Consider the following 18,641-nt stretch of genomic DNA (forward strand, 5'->3'; position numbering starts at 1 on the left):
TGGCTTAGTGGTTGAACATCAACCTATGAACCAGGAGGTTACAGTTCTTTTCTTGGTCAGGGCACATGCCTGGGTGTGGGCTCGATACCTAGTGTGGGGTGTGCAGGAGGCAGCCAATCAAAGATTCTTTTTCATCATGATGTTTCGATCTCCCTCTCCTTCCTTTCTGAAATCAATAAAAGTATATTTTTTAAACACCAGAAAGAGAGTGAAAATGCAAATCTCAGAGTGAGAGGTGTTTGCACAGCATGTGTCAACAGGTTAGTACCGAGATCATTAAAAATATTCACAAATCAATAGGACATAGACAATTCACATTCTAAATGGGCGAAATCTAAAGAAGTATTTCAGAGAAAAGGAAACCTATTTGGATTATGTATATAAAAAAGATTATCTTAAAAAAAGAAAAGGTGATCTAGGTCAATGATTGGAAAAATGTAAATTAAAACCACAATGTGATAGCCTTTTATAAACTATTTTGTAATAACTTAAAAATCTAATAATATCAAGTATTAATGGAACAAATGGAACATGTAAACTCTGTTGGTTAGAGTGTAAAGTGCTATAATCACTTTAGAAAATGTAATCCTCCTATCTAATAAAAGAGAAACATGGTAATTAGCGTACAACTGCTACCCTTCCCATGGGCTAATCAGGGCAATATGCAAATTAACTGCCAGCCAAGATGGCGGCCGGCAGCCAGGCAGCTTAAAGCGAAAATGAGGCTTGCTTGCTTCAGTGACGGAGGACTCCAACATTCCCCACCTGCCGCTGCCGGCCTCTGAGCTGCAACTCTAAGCAACTATGTTACAAATATAGAAGCTAAACAAAACCCCAGAAACCTGCTTTAGTCCGCGGGGTTCAGCCAGCAGGATCGCAACATTGTTTCAAATACAGAAAGTAAACAAAGGCCAGAAACCTGCTTTCAGCAGTGGAAGCCTCAGAGCTGGAGACAAGCCTCAGAGCTAAAGCTGGCCCAGAATTAAAAAAGAAAAAGAAAAAAAGGAGCGGTTGGGAGCTTCAGTCACCCGCCAGCCTGAAAAAGGCCTCAGTCCCTCACCCAGATTGGCCAGGCACCCCAGTGGGGACCCCCACCCTGAAGAGTGTGTGACCAGCTGCAAACAGCCATCATCCCCTCACCCAGGCTGGCCAGGCACCAGAGTGGGGACCCGCACCCTGATCCGGGACACCCTTCAGGTCAAACCATCCGGCCCCTACCCGTGCACCAGGCCTCTATCCTATATAGTAAAAGGGTAATATGCCTCCCAGCACCGGGATCAGCAGAGCCGCGAGGCCTCCCGGCACCGGGATTAGCGTGACAGGGGGCAGCGCCCAAACCCCCTGATCGCCCTGCGGCTCTGTGTGTGACAGAGGGCGGGCCCACAACCTCCCTATCCGCCCTGCTCTGTTCGTGACAGGGGAAGGCGCCCAACCCCCGGATCAGCCCTGCTCTGTGCCTGATAGGGGGGAGCTCCCCAACCCCCTGATCGCCCTGCAGCTCTGTGTATGACAGTGTGTGGCACCCCAACCCCCTGATCGGCCCTGCTCTGTGTATGACAGGGTGCGGCGCCCCAACCCCCTGATCGGCCCTGCTCTGTGTATGACAGGGTGCGGCGCCCCAACCTCCCCCCCCTCCCGCCCCCCCGCCATGGGCCCTGCTCTGTGTGTGATGGGGTAGAGCCATAACCTCCCCATCAGCCCTGCCCTGAGTGTGACAGTGGCGGCGCCCCAACCCCCTGATCGGCCCTGCTCTGTGGGTGATAGAGGGCGATGCCCCAGCCGCCCCCCACGGGCCTTGCTCTGTGTTTTACGGGGTAGAGCCATAACCTCCCCATCGGCCCTGCCCTGAGTGTGACACGGTGTGGCGCCCCAACCCCCTGATCCGCCCTGCTCTGTGCATGACAGGGGGGAGCTCCCCAACCCCCTGATGGGCCCTGCTCTGTGCGTGACAGGTCCCCAACCCCCTGATCGACCCTGCTCTGTGTGTGACAGGGTACGGAGCCCCAACCCCCCTGATGGGCCCTGCTCTGTGAGTGACAGGGGGGAGCTCCCCCACCCCCGGATTGGCCCTGCTCTGTGCGTGATGGGGTGGTGCCGCAACCTGCCCATCGACCCTGCCTTGAGTGTGACAGGGGGCGGTGCCCCAACCCCCCAATAGGCCCTACCCTGAGCGTGACTGAGGGTGGCATCGCAACTTCCCGATCCACCCTGCTCTGTGCATCACAGGGGTGGCGCCCCAACTCCCCAATCAGCCCTGCTCTGAGCCTGACCAGGGGCTGCACCTAGGGTTTGGGCCTGCCCTCTGCCACCCGGGAGCGGGCCTAAGCCAGCAGGTCATTATCTCCCGAGGGGTCCCAGACTGCAAGAGGGCACAGGCCGGGCTGAGGACCCCTCCTTCCCCCCGAGTGCACAAATTTTTGTGCACCGGGCCTCTAGTAAGATATAAGATAACAAGAAACAAGATAGTTTGCCATTTTCCTATGAAGCTGAATATGAATATATTCTGTGATCAGTGATTCCACTTGTAGAGGAGCTCTTCCCCTCATACACATACACATGCACAAAATCATTTTATTTTTGGATACAACTCAGATCCCAACCAGCAATAGAATAGATAAATAAATTATGTCATCTCATTATATTAGAATATTATTTAACTATGGAAATGAATGAATTATACCTACAAGGAACAATGTGTGTGAATCTTAAGATAATTTTGTGCAAAAATTAAAAGGCAATTCAATTACAACATGGTTCCACTGGTATAAAGTTAAAAACATGTAACATCTGGGGATATTTAATTTAGGACTACAATATGTGGTAAAACTGATGTATATGTGTATTAAATCATCACATTATATACCACAATTTTATTTGTCAATTTTGCCTTAACAAAGCTGGGGGGTGGGGAGAAAATCAAGGGAATAATAAACAAGTTATTCAAGAACATTACCTCTGGGGGACAGAAAGGAAGGGCAGTGAGCATAGAGATCTGCAAGGGTAATGGCAATATTCTATTACCTACTTCTTACTAGGTATATGGGAGTTCATTGTATCAGTCTTCTTTATAACTTATACACATTAATGTATAAGGCACTGCTACTAGCTTATTTTGCAGGGTATATTTATTTTTTCAAACACATTTCAAAAGATAACTTTTTCAGAAATTCTAACTTAAAACCTAGTATTAAAAATGTAATCTTATAATAAGCACTTTGTAGATTGTTTAAGCAAATTGACAAGATAAAAGATGATTCATCTTTACTGGAAATACAGCCTTACTCTTGTGAGACTAGCTATAACAGTTTATGATAACAAAAATTGAAAACAACCTAAATGTTTACCATTGATATTTATTAATTTAATTGTGGTACAGCTCTTCTTTGGAATACTATTCAACTATTAAATAGAAAGAGGTGTATATATACCTATATTAAAAATTTTCTATTTTACACTACTAGGTGGGCAAAAAGGAAGTTACATAAGGTAAATACAATATAATTTTATTTTTGACCTAAAATTATACATATATATCATACTAAAATTCTTAACAACTTAAGTGGTTATCTCTGGCCTATGGATTAGAAGTTTTGTCTTCCAATTTAAATCTTTCTCAGCTGGAAACACACACAAACATACATATACAAGCATAATTAAATTATATAAAACATATGCATCTATTTTATATATTTTTTAAAAAAAAGATTCTAGCCGAAACCGGTTTGGCTCGGTGGATAGAGCGTCGGCCTGCGGACTGAGGGGTCCCGGGTTCGATTCTGGTCAAGGGCGTGTGCCTGAGTTGCGGGCACGTCCCCAGTGGGAGATGTGCAGGAGGCAGCTGATCGATGTTTCTCTCTCATCGATGTTTCTAACTCTCTCTCTCCCTTCCTCTCTGTAAAAAATCAATAAAATATATTTAAAAAAAAAAGATTCTAATTTTTGTAGGAAGGAAATTATCAAGCACCCTTACGAGAAGAGCACAACACAATAAATGTGCCCTAAAAAAGCCACATGTCTCTTGTTACTTCGTTACTGTTACTTTGGTACTGTTGTTATAGAGAACAAAGGAATGTGATGAATAGGTCAAGGTCTCTAGAAGCCCTAAAGTTAGGTGATTCCTGATTCCCTATACTAATTGGTGATAAAACTACAAAAATTGTGTTAGGGAGCTTTCTCCCATTAGTACTTTCTGTGTTGTTTATTAACTGAAGAACCAAGTTTTAAGGCTTTCTCTAAACTTAATTTTAGCATATACTAGTTAGTAACTCACTTGTAAAATAGCCATTTACCTTGGGCTACAAATATTTTTCTTTGAATACGTATCCGTCTAAAAAAAAATAAGATATGGATTTTTTTTGCTTCCCTCAAATACATCTGGACTGATGGGCACTTAATATATCAGTATTTCATAAATACGTAAAACTAGATTCCATCTTCATCCCAGGACAGGGGTTGTTTAACATTATAGAAAGTCTCTTCTGAGTTATAAATAGGCTCACATGTGGTATTCTCATTTCAATGAGTTATTTATTACCAATTTGGGATTTATTAGTATTTGTGTTCCTGTTGCCACAACATTACTTGTGGGGATTTAACATGACATTCTGAACATTTTTTACAAAAACATAGTTTCAAGGCAGAGAGGCCAAACATCTGTGTTGTTGTTTTAAAAAGAAACTTTAAATAAACTGATTTTAGGTAGTGATTCAAAAACTTTAGTAATTTTTGCTTTTCGTGATCTTGAAGTTGTTCTGTCTTTCCTGTCCTCAAGGGAAAATGAAATGGAGCATGAGTACTGCCAAGGGGCTATTATGTTTTTCAGGTTCTTTCAATGTCAAGATAAATTTTTAAAGGACTGGTTTACAAACCTGCTGTATTCAAGACGGTATGGTACTGTCATAGCATCAATATATACATCAGTGGGAAAGAGAACCCAGAAATGGACCCACATTTTGGGGATTTTTGACAAAGACACCAAAGCAATCAAATAGGGGAGGAAGTTTTTTCCACAAATAGTGCTGAAATAACTGGCTGTCCATATAGAAAAAAAGTAAATCTCAATCTCTACCTCATATCAAACATAAGAATTCATTTGAGGTAGAGTGTAGACTTAAATACAAAATATAAAACCGTGTGCCTACCACCCAAAGTCAAATCCTCTCCTATCACCATATATTAGGAACCCCATCGATATACAGCTCTTGTAACAAAGGAACCCATACCTAAAACCTATATGTTCATGTTGACCAATGTCACCCCAATAAATTTAAATAAGGAGATAAATAAAATCGTGAAACTTGTAGAAAATAGTTTCATGACTTGGGAATGGGCAACAATTTCTTAGGTCACAGAAAATGGTAATCAAAAAAGAAAAAATTAATTGATCATTATACTTCATCAAAATTTAAACTTACGCTTATCAGAAGACACTATTAAAAAATTAATATGTAAGACTGGAAAAAATATTTCTAAAATATGTATGTGGCAAAGAACTGGTGTCACATTTATACAGAGAACTTTACAATTCAAGAAGCCAAACCAATTTTTTAAAATGGACAATTTGAACAGATCCATCATAAATCAGATATATGATAGTCAATAAAAATGAGAAATGCAAATTAAAATCATTATGAGCCCTAGCTGTTTTGACTCAGTGGATAGAGCATCAGCCTGTGGACTGAAAGGCCCCAGGTTCAGTTCCAGTCAAGGACACATGCCCAGGTTGTGGGCTCGATCTCCAATAGGGGGTGTGCAAGAGGCAGCTGATCAATGATTCTCTCTCATCATTGATGTTTCTTTCTCTCTCCCTCTCCTTCCTCTCTGAAATCAAGAAAAATGTATTTTAAAAAGATAAAACCATTATGAGGTACTACAGTTGACCCTTGAACAATGCAGGGGTTAGAAAGCTGACCCTTTCCCTGCCCTCGGGATCCCCTCTGCATGCAGTCAGTCCTCTGCATCTGTGGACTCCCAGTCACAGACTGAAAACAGTACTGGTGTTTTTCAATTGAAAAAAAATCAGCATGTAAGTGGACCTGCTAAAATTAGAAAGACTGACAAATTTTGGCTTGGTGGCAAAATAACTGGAATTCTTACACTTTTTTGTTGAGAATGTAAACTGGTACAATCACTTCAGAGAAAAGTGAAAGAAATTCTTACAAAACTAAGCATAGACTGTCCTGTGAGCTAACAGCTTCACTCCTGGGTCTTATAAAAAAGAAATGAAAACATCTTCAAAAAGATTTATATAAAAATATATATAGGAGCTTTATTCATAATAGCCTAAAACTGGAAACAGCCCAGAGGCCATTAATCAGAGAATAGATTATGTTTAACTATCATGTAGATATTTAGACAGTGTAATGCTATTAGGCAATAAACATAAACAAACTAATGATACATGCAACCATTTGGATAAATCTTATAAATGTTATGACATTTGTCAAAACCCAGTGAATATACACCGAGTGGCCAGATTATTATGACCACCCCATCAGTACTTCATTGCCACTTCCAAAAATACTGAATATTGAAAACTTCCTAAGCAAATAATCTCAAGGTTTTATTATTATTATTATTATTATTATTATTTGCATAACTAATTCACTTCATTGTACTGATGGGGTGGTCATAATAATCTGGCCACTCAGTGTACACTTAAGATTTCTATAATGTGGTGTATATAATTGTGCAGCAAAAGTAAATATTGAACTCTAATAATATATATGCTAAGGCATATACTTAGGGGCAAGTGTAATTGATGTCTGCAATTTACTTTGAAAAACACTCAAGATGGATTAGTGGATAAATATATGGATATATAAATTATAAACCAAGCATAGGAAAATGTCAGGGACACAGTCTAAATAGTAAAGTATACAGGAGTGTTCCATGTAAACCTCTTTCAAGTTTGATATATGTTTGAAATTTTGAGCATAAAGTAAGTAAACAAAGAAATAAATTACATAATTACAAAAAACTCAAGGGATAGGTGAAACATCAGACTAGACACCGTGAAAAGGTTATATAGTGAACGGGAATACACGCCTAAAGCAGTTACACATGGTGGAGCAGATTGAGACAAGTGGATGGAAACTATGGAAGAGAAGTTAAGGTAGATGGAGGGTACAACGAGATAATCCAACACAATACCATTCAAAGTGCTGTGACAAGATAAGGAACTTGTGCCAGAATGTCAGTCAGTGACTTTAAATTCACTGAAAAGGTTTTATAAGAAAGTAAGAAAAAGTAAGCTACTACACGTGACCTTGTGTGATGTCAGCTGAATGTGGTTGGTCTCTCTAAAGCAGTGGTTCTCAACCTTCCTAATGTTGTGACCCTTTAATACAGTTCCTCATGTTGTGGTGACCCCCGATTTCATTATTACAAATTGAACATAATTAAAGCATAGTGATTAATCACAAAAGCAATATGTAATTATATGTGTTTTCCGATGGTGTTAGGCAACCCCTGTGAAAGGGTCATTCGACCCCCGAAGGGGTCGCGACCCACAGGTTGAGAATCGCTGCTCTAAAGTAACCAGGTACCTGCCTTCTTAAAGAGGCTCCAAAGCCAAGCATCAGGCTTTGTCACAGCTGAATATTCCCTTGCCGACATTTCCACAATTCATTGGTTGCTAGATAAATTCCTACATTGAGCTTCTTAGGCTAAGGACTCTGAATAATATAGGAAGCCAGAGAGAGGTTTTAAAGTATGAGATAAAGGGCATCTTTTCTAGAATCCCAAACCTTTCACATCAGATTGACTTCATCTAGATGTTTTTAAGGACATTAAGTACTGCTGATGACCAGCTTGTATGTATGAGGTAGCAGATTTGGGCTGTTTTGGTGCTGTGGTCTGAATATGCCCTTCCAGATTCATAAATTAGATACCTAACCCCCAAGGTGATGGAATTAGGAGGTGGGGCTGTGGGGAGGTGATTGCGTCCTGAAGGCAGAACCTCCCGAATGAGATTAATGCTCTTATGAAAGAGAGCCAGCTGAGCTCCCTACCCTTTCAACCATGACATTGGTAAGTAAGGGTACAGTGAGAAGTCTACAGCCTCAAAGAGGGCCTTCACCAACCATGCTGGCATCCTGGTCTTGGGCTTCCAACCTCTAGAACTGTGAGAAGTAAATTTCTGTTGTTTCTAAAACATCCAGTGGCATTTTGTTATAGCAGCCCAGAATAGACTGCACATCAAAATTATATTGAATGCATCTTTAATAGTGAGGGCATATATTTTACTGCTTTTCTCTCTATTCTTCCCCCAAACATCAACTGATTTCTACCATGTACTAGTCTCTGTACTAGGTACTAAGTACTGGACATACTGAGATGATTAAGATATTATCCTGGTTCTTAAGAAGTTTATGTCTAGAAGGAGAAATTCACAGGTAAACCAGTCTTTATAATATAGTGGGAGGTTCACTCAGAGATGTGTGGAAAAGTACTGTGAATGTATTGTAAGGTTGCTGGACTTAGAACGAGATGGTCACAGAAGGCATTTGTCCGGCCAGGATTGGGAGGGAGAGTATTCCAGATAGAGGAAGTTGCCAATAGAAAAAAAGAAGTATGTGGAAGGCCTGTATTTTTTAAAATTGGAAAGTATTTCTATTGTGTATATTGTAGAAAGGTGGTGGGAGATGAGAGAAGTAAACAGGATCACTTCTGGTTAAAGTGAAAAGATTAAATATGTACATTTAACCTCAGCCACCACCCAGAACTCCACTAAAACTAAAGTAAAGGATTTTTAAAAATACATAAACCCACAGGCAAAACAGAAGACAAGAACAACATTTTGGAAACTAGAAAGCTGATGGATGAGTGACTCAGCAGACCCAAAAAAGTTTTTTCTTAACAGTTGTAAAACCCTTGAAGCAACCCAATTTGCAGAACTGCAAAAGGCTCAGTAATTAGGGACAAGTTATCTCTGAAAGCAGGAGGTTATGGTGGGGCCAAAACATTAAAAAGAGGCTTGGTTGAAAGTTTCCTTAAGATACAGTTGCATTCCCCTCCCCGATCCTTTTCTGGTTCTGTGTAAACTGCCAGCTGCCTCTCCTTCACCCTAGCAGAAGATTAGAGGTTTGTTTGTGTATTTATTCTTAGGAGAGAGGACATCACTAGCCTGGGAGACACTAGGTCTGGCTGAGGGAAATTCTGTTTTGTTACAAGCAAGGGGGGTAAGTGAATGCCAAATATTGAGAATACCAGTCCACATTCCCTTCAGCTCCCAGAACTCTGGAAGCTTGCCCTCAAGGCAAGACATCGGAAGAGAATTCTCCGAGAATTGGGGCTAGCCAAAAAGAAAAGGATTTTACTAAAGATCCTAAATTAGGAGTTTCTCAACAGAATAGCTCAACTAGGTCAAGCTATAATGAACCTCACAGTCAACAAGCTTCACCATGTACACATTGTTTTTATTTTGTCATCCTTCAGTCATAGAGTTTGTGCAACTCCAGTTTAATAGATTATGACATGTTCTAAAATAGCTTCACAAATTCAGTCTTAATAGCAATGTGTGAGAGTTCCTATTCACATCCTTGCCGACTTTTGCTATTAAAAAGTCTTAATTTTTTAATTCTGCCATTTTAGTGATTGTAAAAGGGTATATCATAGTTATAATTTGCATTTCCCTCATAACTAATAAAATGGAACATTTTTTCTTATTTATTGGCTTTGCATTTTTTCTATGTAAGGAAATGCTATTTGTTACTTTGCCCTTTTTTCTTTTGCATTGTTTTTTTCTCATTGATTTATAAAGTACTTAATATGTTTTGAACACCAATTATTTTATGTTTCAGGTATCTCTAGGTTTTGGTTGTCTTTTCCTTGTCTTTATGATATCTTTTGATAAATGTAAGTTTGTAATTTTAATGTAGTCAATCAGTTTCATTGGTCCTTTCCTGTATGGTTTGTACTTTATTTATGTCTTATGTTAAGAAATCCTTCCTTACCATGAGGTCCAAAATATATTCCCATATTCTCTTTAAATGCTTAATAATTTTCCTTTTATATTTAAACTAGAGGCCCGGAGCACAAAAATTTGTGCACTGGTTGGGGAGGTCCCTCAGCCCGGCCTGTGCCCTCTCACAGTCTGGGACCCTTCAGGGGATGACCACCTGCTGGCTTAGGCCCGCTCCCCGGGGGATTGGGCCTAAGATGGCAATCAAACATCCCTCTGGCAGCCTGGCAGCCCTCGGGGGATGCCCACTTGCCAGCGGGGAGCAGGCCTAAACTGCAGTCGGACATTCTTAGCGCTGCTGAGGAGGCAGGAGAGGTTCCCACCACCACCACCGCTGTACTGGCAGCCATCAGCCTTGCTTGTGGCTGAGCAGAGCACCCCCTGTGAAAGCGCCCTGACCACCAGAGGGCTGCTCCTGCATTGAGATCTGCCCCCTGGTGGTCAGTGTGTGTCATAGTGACCAGTCTTTCTGCTGTTAGGGTCAGTTTGCATATTACCCTTTTACTATATAGGATAGAGGCCTGGTGCATGGGTGGGGGCCAGCTAGTTTGCCCTGAAGGGTGATCCAGATCAGGATGGGGGCCCACTTGGGTGCCTGGCCAGCCTGGGTGAGGGGCTGATGGCTGTTTCCAGGCTGCCCGCACACCCTTTAGGGTGGGGGTCCCCGCTGGGGTGTCTGGCCAGCCTGGATGAGGGGCTGATGGCTGTTTTCAGGCTGCCCGCACCCCCTTTAGGGTGGGGGTCCCCACTGGGGTTCCTGGCCAGCCTGGATGAGGGGCTGAGGGCTGTTTTCAGGCTGCCTCCACCCCCTTCAGGGTGGGGGTCCCCATTGGGGTGCCTGGCCAGCCTGGATGAGGGGCTGATGGCTGTTTTCAGGCTGCCCGCACCCCATTCAGGGTTGGGGTCTCCACTGGGGTGCCTGGCCAGCCTGGATGAGGGGCTGATGGCTGTTTTCAGGCTGCCTGCACCCCCTTCAGGGTGTGTGTCCCCACTGGGGTGCCTGGCCAGTCTGGATGAGGGGCTGAGGGCTGTTTTCAGGCAGGCCAAGCCTGCAACTGAAGCTCCCAGTCTCTCCTTTTTTTCTATTTTTTTTTTATTGTGGGATTTATTTACCTTCTGTAATTGGAACTTTGTTGCAGCTCCAGCTCTGAGGCCGGCTGGCTGAAAGCAGGTATCTGGGGTTTGTTTAGCTTCTATAATTGCAACATTGTTGTCTCTGGAGCTCAGAGCTGGGCTGCCGGCAGGCGGGGAACCTTGGCTTCCTCCATCGCCAGGGCAACCAAGCCTCCTGTTCGCTTCAGCTGTGTGGCTGCCGGCTGCCATCTTGGTTGGCAGTTAATTTGCATATCACCCTGATTAGCCAATGGGAAGTGTAGTGGAGGTATGGTTAATTACCATGTTTGTCTATTATTAGATAGGATCCTTGACCTATCTGAAAGTGATTTGTGTGGATTGTATGAGTTAGAGATCCAGTTAATTTTTTTCTAAACGTATAACCAGTTGCCCGCCAAAACAATTTATTTAATAACATAACCTTTCTCTAGTGTTTTGTCATGGCCCCCTTTTCATATATCACATTTCTGTAAATATGTGGGTCTGTCAGGATTTCTGTTCTGTTCATCTGTTTGCCTGTTTTCACAAAAGCATCACATAGTCTTAAAGTTTTATAATAACTCTTAATACCTGCAAGACCAGTCTCCATGCTATATCTCCTGGGAAATATTTGCGTTTCTATATAATTTTAGAATCACCTTTTTAAATTCCATGAGCATGAATAAAACTAGGGGCCCGGTGCACGAAATTCATGGGGGGTCCCTCAGCCCAGCCTACCCCCTCTCACATACTGGGAGCCCTCAGGGGATGTCCTACTGACGGCTTAGGCCCACTCCCTGCTCCCCTTGGGGAGCAGGCCTAAGCTGCAGTCTGGCCTCCATTTGTGGGAGGTGACTGGGCTGATAAGGGGAAGGCACCAGCCCCATCACCCCACTGCTGCAGCCACTGCCAGTCACCGTAGCCACCAAGGTATTTTCATCAACACGGACTCCAGTCCCTTCACCATGAAAAAATGACAGCTTTCTTTAGGCATTTTCAAGATGTGTCTTTCATAGGATATGACATTTCTTTATTATTTTTTTTTTTATCCTCACCTGAGGATATGTCTCCATTGATTTTTAGAGAATGTGGAAGAGAAAGGGAAAGACAGAGAGAAACATCAAAGTGAGAGGAACACTTTGATTGGTTGCCTCCTGCATGAGCCCTGACCTGGGCCTCGGCCAGGGAGGAGCCTGCAACCTAGGTACATGCCCTTGGTCAGAATTGAACCCAGACCCTGCGGTCGGCAGGCCGAGGCATTATCTACTGAGCCAAACTGGCTAGGGCAGGATATAACATTTCTTAGCCCTCCAGCAGCAGCCTTCGCCGTTTTTTTCGCCAGGAGTGTGGTGAAAAACCCTAGATCACCTTTTTGGATTCTTATTACCCAAGTTACTAAGAATATTACCAGTGGCATACAGGGAGCTTAGCCAGTGAGCAGTCAGAAAAGGTGTTTCCTCTGTAGTTCACACCTATCACCGGCTCCACCCTGCCGGGGTCCAACCCCAGCGGGTCCAGGGGTCCCCAAAGGTGTGGACGGAGTCGGCGAAGAAGGAATGGCACAGAGACAGCGTTCAGTTGATCAGCAGCCTAGCCAGGATCTCCAGCGAAGTTCTGTTTAGGATCTCCAGCCAGGTTCTGTGTCCATGGTCTCTTGCTAGGTTCTCCAGCCAGGTTCTCCAGGTTCTCCAGCCAGGTGTTGTAGCCATGTTCCCTCGCTAGGTTCTCCAGCCAGGTTCTGTCCAGGTTCTCCAGCCAGGTTCAGTCACCAGGTTCTAGTCAGGTTCTCTTGCCAATTTCTGTAGTCAGGTTCAGTCCAGGATCTTTTGCCATGTTCTCTCCAGCGAAGTTCTTCTGTCTCTAGAGAACGTTCTGTGTAGGTTCTGTGCCAATTTCTGTCTCTCTCTCTGTCTCTTGCTGTCTTGTTACATCTGTATTTATACCAGTTGATTCAATCCTATCAATCTCTATTACAAAGGTTAGGGCGTTTCTTATCTCCATTCCAGGGAGTAAAGATTATGTAGCTTAAGCATGATTGTTCATAGTTAAAGTGATTAATTACCCGCCTGGCACTTAGTTAAGAGGTTTTATTCCCTCCCTAACTTCAGGGGAAAATCCCTACCTGGGGAAACAACCTTTCTCAGAGACCTTGGTTAAAACACATAGTGCCAAGAAGGTGAGCAAACATATTAAGAACAGTATGCCATATATGCCAGGTCCCTTGAAACAGCAAGCATGTACCGGCTCCCGGCACCACCCCCCGCCCAGGCCTGACACCTGGGCCAGAGGCGTCGACCCCCATCACCCTCCGATAGCCAGATCGGCCCCTAGCCCAGGCCTGACACCTCTGGCCGAGGGGTCAGGCCTGGGCAGGAGACCCCACATCTCCCTCTGATCACCGGCTCCGCCCCTCGCCCAGGCCTGACGCCTCTGGCCCAGGCATCAGGCCTGGGCAGGGGACCCCCAGACACCTCCGGTCACCAGCTCCATCCCCCACCCAGGCCCCTCCGATCGCTGGCTCCGCACCCCGCCCAGGCTTTAGGCTTGGGCAGGGGCCCCCTGCAGTTCCGATGGCCGGCTCCGCCCCTGCCCAGGAGCCCCCTGGCTCAGGCCCTTCCTATGCTGCTCAGGGCCCACACAGGGACTACCTCGGAGTGACCTGGGTGCTGATGATGTTCCCGGGACCCAGGCTGCTGGGCGCCTATGTTTGCAAATTAACCGCCATCTTTGTTGGGTTAATTTGCATACTCATCCAATTGGCTGGTGAGAGTAGCGAAGTAACACCAAATTGCATATTTCTCTTTTATTAGTGTAGATTATGTTGACTCCACAGACTAAGGGGAAAAGTGACATTTTTGCAGATCTTCCTATCTGTAAACATGGTGTATTTCTTAATGTATATAAGCCTTTAATGTCTTTTGCAACAATATTATTTTCTCCATGCAGGTCATATACTAGTGTATTTTTTCTTAGATCTATTTCTGGCTACCCTATTTTTTGTTGTTACTATTGTTACTGTAAATGTTATTCTTATAAAAGAGAGCCAATAGCCCTGACTGGTTTGGCTCAGTGGATAGGGCGTCGGCCTACGGACTGAAGGGTCCCGGGTTCGATTCCAGTCAAGGGCATGTACCTTGGTTGTAGGTACATCCCTGGTGGGGGTTGTGTAGGAGGCAGCTGACCGATGTTTCTCTCTCATCGATGTTTCTAACTCTCTATCCCTCTCCCTTCCTCTCTGTAAAAAATCAATAAAATATATTTTTTTTAAAAAAAGAGAGAGTCAATATAGTCTCATTGCTTTTTTTTGACATATAGGAAGATAGTAAATTTATTAATGTTGCAAACTTTCTTCATTCTAATGATATATCTACATATTCTTTTTAGTTCTTTATGTTGATAGTCATATCATCCAGTAATAGTTATGCTTTTTATTTTATTTTCCAAACTTTATCTTTTTTTTATATTTTTTATTGTCTGTTAAGGATTTGTCTTTCAAGGATTTAATATATATTTTTTATTGTCTGTCAAGGATTTGTAATATAACATTAAATAAAAGTGATAATGTCCTTCTTTTAAAGTTTAATATTTGAACTTCATATTTTCTAAAATATTTTTATAGATGTCCTATATCAGCTTAAAATATCCTCTTCCTATTAATTGGTAGTTGCAAAATAGGCATGGGGTGTAAAGTAAAGCATAGGGAATATAGTTAACCAAATTTTAATAACTACCAGGTGGACACTTGAATTATCGGAGGGAACACTTTGTAACCTATATGAATGTATGTCTGCTGTGTTGTACACCTGAAACTAATACAAAAAGTGTTGAAGTTTTAATATTGAAAGGTGTTGAATTTTATGAAATGTTTTTTCTGTGACTATCAGTTGTTTCCATGGGTTGTTGAACTTGATGTGTTAGGAATTTTTCCCATGATTGTTTCCGTGATTGAGATTAGCCTATAATTTCTCATATTGTTCTTGACTGGTATGGGAGCAGGGTTATGCTTAGTGTCAGGAAATGAAGTAGGGCGTATTCTCTGCATCCCTTCTCTGAAAGATGCATGTTAGATGAACTAGTGTGATCCTTAGAACTCACTAGTGAAGCCATCTGAACTTAGTGTTTCCTTGTAGCATATTTCAAATATCTGATTATAGACTATTCAGATTTTTCATTTTTCATGAACTTGGTAATTTTTTCCTAGGCATTTGTCTATTGTTGATTTGTTCCTTTTTAAGAAGATTTTTTTAAACCGGTTTTGCCAGTTTTATTACTCTACAAACCCTTTGCCTTTGAATCTTCAGTTACTGGTTGATTTCTGCTATTTTATTACTTACTTTTGCCTAGTTTTTTATTTTTTATTTTCTTATGTTTAACTTCTGAAGCTAAAGGTTTGAGAAGTTCTTAAAGTCTCTGAGTTCGGAGTCTTCAGTTCTCAGCAATTATTTCTTGGTGCTCCCTGGGCCAGCATAAATACCTAACAGCTTCGCTTACTAAGTAGGTAGAGCCAACTTAATGTGTATTTATGTCCTTACACCTGACTAACAGAACTGGAAAGCATTATGCTAAGTGAAATAAGCCAGTCAATGAAAGAAAAATACCACATGATCTCACTCATTTATGGATAATAAAGACCATTATAAACTGATGAACAAAAATAGATACAGAGGCAGAGCAGCATTGAACAGACTGTCAAACTACAGTGGGAAGCCCGGGGAGGGTTGGGGGTGAGGGGGGGTAAGAGATCAACCAAAGGACTTGTATGCATGCCAATGGACACAAGACACTGGGGGGTAGGGGAGGCCAGGGGAATGTCAAGGGGGGGAGGGGGAAAGGAGACATATGTAATACTCTTTGTAATACTTTAAGCAATAAAACAAAATTTAAAAAAATAATAAAAAATAAAAAAATTCACCTAAATTGAAGAAAAGTAATACTTTATTTCATTTTTAAGTAACTGCAATTGCTTACTTACTAATGGGTTGTGTGCCTCTGTTCAGTACTGCACAGCTGCTCAAACCACCTACATTTCCTGTGCACTTTGCTTGCTGTAAACATAGTACTTGGTTTAAATCACTGCAACCAGTGATTTAAATGAAGATTATACCATAATGCAGCACAATCTAATACTGAAACAAATGACCTCCAACTAAGTTCAATAAGCCTCTAAATCAGCGTTTCTCAACCTGTGGGTCGCGATGCCTTTGGCGGTCGAATAGCCCTTTCACAGGGGTCGCCTAAGACCATCCAGCATATCAGATATTTACATTACCATTCATAACAGTAGCAAAATTAGTTATGAAGTAGCAATGAAAATAATTTTATGGTTGGGGTCACAACATGAGGAACTGTATTTAAGGGCCAGAAGGTTGAGAACCACTGCTCTAAACTGTTCTTAAAAGTGTTTTGCTTTGTTAAATGTATTTCCTAGTACTTTATAGTTTGCATTGCTATTATGAATGGATCACTTTTCCCACTTCCATTTCTAGTTACTTTTTGCCAGAACAATTCAAAGCTATTGACTTTGTATATTGCATCTCTCTCCATTTTACCAAATACTGTTAGAAACTTTAGTTTCTATTAAAGTGTCTTGGGTTTCTAGGCATACAATAAATAGTACCAGTCCCCCAAAAGATAGTTTTATCTGTTCTTTGCCAATGTTTACAACATTTATATATTTGCTAGAGCCTAGGTTGTTTATAGATACTGTCTGTTTCAGGAAATAACTTTTGATACCTAAGGTACTGAGAGTTTTAGGTAAGAATGATAACACAAATAATGGAAAAATGGACCAGTTATTGGACAGGAAACTTAACGTAATAAAATAGTCATTCTCCCCAAATTAACACATAAATTAAATGCAAGAGTGGGTATTGGGTTATGCAAAATGCTTTTTTCTGCGTCTGTTAAGGTGGTCATATGGTCTTTTCTTTTTTTAGTTTTTTAACATGATGAATTAGGTCATTTTTCTAATGTAAACCAGCTTTCCATTCTACTTGGTCATGATGCATTAACTTTTAAAATATATTCTTGAATTTTATTTGCTAAAACTGTGTTTAGAATTTTACCATCTATGTTTATGAGGAAATTAATCCATAGTTTTCTTTCAGTGTTTTTCTCTGGTTTGGAAGCAGGGTATTGTTAGCCTCATAAAATGAGTTGGCAAGTGTATCTTCTATTCAACTTTCTGGTAGAGTTTGTTTGGAATTGCAATTATTTCTTCCTTACATATTTGGTAGAATTCACCAATTAAGCTATGCAGCCCTGGGTTTTTTCTTATGGGAAGGTTTGTAACTATAAGTTTAATTATTTCATAGATGTAGTTTTATTCAGGTTACTTTTTTTTTTAAGAGCTTTGGCAGATTGTGCTTAGAAGGAATTTGTGTTATCAAAGTTGTTCAGTTTATAAGCAAAAATATTCTAATACTTCCTTATTGTCCTTTTAATAGCTGTAGAATCTGTAGTAATCTCATTTCTCATAGCAATCATATATTGTCTACTCTTTTTTCCTCTGGTTAGTCTATCTAGAGATTTGTCTATTTTATAGAATTTCTCAACAAATCAATTATTGGTTTCATAGATTTCTCAATTGCTTTTGTGTTCTATTATTGAATTCTGATCTAATATTTCCTTTCTTCTACTTCATGTATAATTGACTCTTTTCCCATTTTTTTAAGGTAGGAACTGAGGTGATTGATTTGAGACTGTTTTTTTTCCACTACATACTACCTTAGCAGTAGCTAACAGATTTTTTATAAGATATATTTTTATTTTCATTTATTTCAAAATTCTGTCTCATTCTCTTTTATTTCTTCTTGAAGCCTCAGGTTATTTAGAATTGGATTATATAGTAAACATCTTTGTGAATCTTTCAGGGGTTTCTTTGTGAAATCATGCTGATTTGATTCTATTGTGGTCTAAAAACACGCTTTCTATTACTTGAATCCTTTTAAATTTATTGAAACCTATTTTGTGGTCTAGTATATGATCTATATTGTTAAATATAACTTGTCCATTGGAAAGGAACATGTATTCTAGTACATGAATCTCAGTAGTTACAGCATTGTGATATTTTGAGTCAGGTCATCCTTTTTTCTTCCCCCTATTTAGATCTTTGCAGTGGTAGTTTGTTGTAAAAAAGGAAAAAGGCAAAACTTTCCTAATTCTCAAGCCTACATGTAAAAGTTCACCAGTGTCAGAGATATAGGAAAATTAGTGATTTTCTGTCTATTCAGCACAGAAATGAACAAGCCTCACTGTGAAAAGAGGAAAAAACAAAGAAGATGAAACGCTTTTTTATAAATACAACTCAAGATTATAGAGTTTGCAACAGACAACTCAGTTTAATAACAAGGTCAAAAGGAAAAGATCCACATCTTAGCCTTTGAATCTTCCTGGCTTTAATATCCTTTGAAGTTCAGATTGATCTCTCCTCCCTTTTATCTATGACTAATTTTATGAAAAGCACTTTATTACCTAAATCCAAACCTCCTAATTCCTTTAAGTGCAGAGATTGACATTTCTTAGTTTCATAAGACATTTAGTGCCTTGGCTTGATATCTTCTATCATAAATATTCTAAGTTATAT

General features: G+C 41.0%; 1 protein-coding gene across 3 annotated transcripts in view; it reads left to right on the top strand.

Annotated features, from left to right (window-relative positions):
* SBF2 (SET binding factor 2) overlaps positions 1 to 18,641 on the top strand; it is a 361,888-nt gene that overhangs the window by 217,695 nt on the left and 125,552 nt on the right. The gene's annotated exons all lie outside the window — the stretch shown is intronic.

The sequence above is a fragment of the Myotis nattereri genome, assembly GCF_964212035.1.
Source record: "Myotis nattereri genome assembly, chromosome: 9".
NCBI classification, from domain to species: Eukaryota; Metazoa; Chordata; class Mammalia; order Chiroptera; family Vespertilionidae; genus Myotis; species Myotis nattereri.